We start from the raw sequence: 3,710 nt of genomic DNA, 5'->3' as shown, positions 1-3,710 counted from the left end.
CCGTATGGGCCGAACAGTGCACAACACTCCCGCACATCCACTCCCTCCTGGATGCTCCCCTTCCCTTATCAGTCAGACATTAGGAATTCAAACTGTAAGATTAAGGCCTGGGATGATTAGTATGAAAATGCCCAGGTTCCCTTTGTTCGCATAGTTAGCCGTCACTGGTCTAGACATCTAGAGTCGCCCCATTACTGTTCCTGTGCTTAAGTGTGCTCACGGTGTTCTCTTTAAGCTGCAAGAGGGAGGCATTTAAAAACCCCTCCCGTGAGACCCTCCAATCAAAGGGTGTTATACGCCTAACAACCAACAGATGTTCCCTCACCCTCCAGAGATTCCTTTAGTCTACAGGGCAAGAAGATAGGCAAAAGGCACGCTTTTCATTTTGTCATTGTTTTTCATAGTTAGGAGTTTATAGTTGCAGGAGGAAAGCAGTAATGCCCTTAAGTCTGAATCCTCCCAGGGTCTCTAGCACAGGGCAAACTAGGACCCTAGCACTTTGCCGAAGAAGGCCAGAAATAACTTTGGCAAAGCCAGGTAGTGAGAGACAGGTTTTTCTGGACCGTAAGGAAGCTCAAAGTTAGGGAAACGTCTCTAATACTTCTAACGCAGAAGGGAGCTTCTCTCTCAACAGTATTGCCAGGTTCACCACTAGCCTGCATATTGCTAAATTGCAAGTGATCAAGAAAAGTGCCTTTCATATGTTACCATGCTTGACAGCAATAATCTCTACCATGAGAGGAGAAAGTCTTGAGGAATCGCCCACTAAGGGAGGAAAATGGAGGGGACCCTCCCAACTTAAGACAGACAAAAATAAATTTAAGGAGGCTTTTGGAGGATCCTAATAAATATTGAGATGTTTCAAAACTTATGCCAGGTATTTGACTTCACCTGGAAAATCATGATATTAACCATCTAGAGCACAGGCAGTTCCCAGAAACCATCCTAACTGGGATTCAAATAATGAGTAGGATACCTAAAAAAAACTATTATGTGGCCTTCAGGAAAGTCCTGCTATTTTCATGGAGAGACTTAGGAAAGCAATAAGAAAACACACCACCCTGAATCCTGAATCCATAAAGGGCCACCTACTTTTAAAGTATAAATTTATCATTTAGTCAGCCCCAAATATTTAGGGGAAATTACAAAAATTGGCACATGGCCCTGATCAATCCTCGATGATCTTCTCCAGCTTGCATCTTCCATTTTTAATAGACATCAAAAAGAAAAGGGAACATAAAGGCAAGAAAAAGGACTTATTAAAGATCATTCAAACTGATAGAAACTTTTTTTTTGATAGAAACTTTTAATGCCTTGCAATAGTCCATGCAATTTGCCCAATTTAGGAGTTAAAAAGCAAACTGCCTAGTCCAAAACCTTAGAATAATGAAGCAGTAATTTCCCCCACCCTGTAGTTCTTAATCCATACACTTTTATCTTGGATTCCAACTGCTGCTTGGTTTACAAGTTAGATTTAAAAGATGACTTTTCCTGTCTATGCTAGACTCTGAATGGCAATTTCTGTTTGCCTTTGAGAAACAAGATTCTGTATCTCAACTAACCTAGACAGCGTTGCCTCAGGATTTAGATGGCCCTCACCTGTTCCAGACAAACCTTAGCTTAAGGACTTAAAAATTCAGAGATAAAACATCTGTGATTGTTCTCCAGTAAGTAAATGACATCCTTTATGTGCCTCCACCCAGGAGGAATATCAAAAGGCTATTATGGAACTCCTAAACTTCTTAGCTGATAGGAATTATAAGATCTCAAAAATAATCCTTAATTATATCATCAACAGGTTCAATACTACAGAAAATAGCCACTATAGGACAATATTCTGCCCCAGGAATATCAAGAAGGGGCCTTACTTCAAGCTCCTGTCCTCAGCTTACCTATGAAGCAAGATTTAACCTGTTTGTCACAAAAGGAAAATAAATCCTGGATAAGCAGCCATAGGTGTTGCTGGTTCTTTGAGGTTCCAAAATCCATGGATATTTGTCACCGCTTGCAGCAACAACTTGCACGGGTCTTACAGGTGGTGGAGTGGAAACTGAGGCACTTCTATCTTTCTCTTTAGTGCACTGCTTTCTTGCTTGTTCATAGAGGATAGAGGAAATGAGGTTTACTTGCTTTGAGAGGAGAGAGAAAGAGACCCTGCTTATCAGAGAGAAAGAGACTTTGCTTAAGAGAGACTTTGAGAGAAAGACAGGCTTTGCTTAGAGCTTAGAGGAAGAGATTTGCTACACCTTAAAGTCCTGCATCCTGTGAACTAAGGGTACGTCCACCCAAGGTGCCCTAGTGATGCGTCTCAGTTCTCCGTTCTGCAATCTGCCTTCCACCGCTGCCCCTACTCGCTGCTGCCCCGCGTGTTTTTCCTTTCTTCTGGCTGCTGTTGCGTATGTCCCTACTAGCTACTGCCGCGTGTTTTTACCTCTGGCTGCTGCCGCGCATCTAGCTGCTTTTTTGCTAATGGCTGCTGTGGCGTGTTTTTCCCTCTGGCTGCTGCTTCTAATGGCTGCTGTAGCGTGTTTTTCCCTCTGGCTGCTGCCATGCGTGTGTCTTCTTCTACTGCTTTTCTGCTAATGGCTGCTGTGTCTCTGTCTCGCTCCGCCTATGCTTATATCACCTCCAGGAGATGGAGAGCAGGGCCACGCCTCTTACGCAAAGATTAGGCAAGACACTCCGAGCAGGCAATTAGTGCTCGAGAACACATGCGCATACATTGTGTGTGTAGACAATAAAATCACCTGAGTGTGTTTATGTCAATTAACCTCCTCACTGCTGATGTGATCAGGTGCCATCCTGGCGCCACCAACATGGCACAGCCCCCAACAATAGGCAGCTCAATAACCAATGGCATATCTCAGTGAGGAGCTTAGCATAGTAGCTTCATTCTCAAAAGTAATAGAAAATAAGGTCTCATAATTTTCTTTGACATCCAACCTGTCCTGATGAGATGGCTGAAATGCCATAGGCACAAGGTTTCTGTTAAAACCTGTTAGATGCTTCCAGATCTCAGTCAAGGCTTACATTGAAATGTAAATAAAAGAAGCCGAAAGGCTCAGTAGGAGATCGGTCTCAAACCCAAGGAAAAAAAAGGTAAAAAAGAGCCTTACCTAAACTCCAGCAAAAGTAAATTTTATGGTGCCTTACTAAAGTAATTAACGGCCGTATCATTTTTCCAGGGCTCTTGTTTTTTTAATTCTATATTTTTTTTGAGCTCATGATTTTGTTTTTTGATCAGTGCTATTTTTTTATTCAACTAGAGTTTTTGAACATCTGTTACATTGCAATGGAGATTCACCTATAAAGTTACAAGGCCTTTGATTTTGTGTTATTTGTATGTCATGCTGTCTGATGTCATGTTTTGTCTGTATCAAAACTGAGCGCTCCTAAAATTAAACTTAAAAATGGATCCAGATACTTTTAATTCATGTGATTTAAAGGTTCAATTCAAATTGGGTAAACTAATAAAAGTAAAATGTCTTTGAAAATAACTCACAAGTCTCTAGGTGGTCAAGCTAATAAAATATTGATGTTAATAAAATATCTAATATCAATTGTTTCTAGGACTTTTCTTCAACAGGAAAGAGACAGCAAATACTGTTCAGGACACTTGTCTGATATCTTGGTTTTTACAGAATAAGTGAATTACAGTTAACATGTATGGGATTACTCAAATGTGTTTTTGAGACATCTGATTAATTTAC

General features: G+C 41.0%; 1 long non-coding RNA gene across 1 annotated transcript; it reads left to right on the top strand.

Annotated features, from left to right (window-relative positions):
- Positions 1 to 1,704: 1,704 nt before the first annotated feature.
- Positions 1,705 to 3,161, top strand: LOC306659464. Its single transcript, XR_013763307.1, has 2 exons — positions 1,705 to 1,956; positions 2,839 to 3,161. It is a non-coding gene; the product is annotated as an uncharacterized lncRNA (long non-coding RNA).
- Positions 3,162 to 3,710: the final 549 nt, after the last annotated feature.

This window comes from Sciurus vulgaris (genome assembly GCF_902686455.1).
Source record: "Sciurus vulgaris genome assembly, chromosome: 4".
NCBI classification, from domain to species: domain Eukaryota; kingdom Metazoa; phylum Chordata; class Mammalia; order Rodentia; family Sciuridae; genus Sciurus; species Sciurus vulgaris.
The sequence above is the reverse complement of the archived record's forward strand: the minus strand, read 5'-3'. Positions and strand labels throughout refer to the sequence as shown.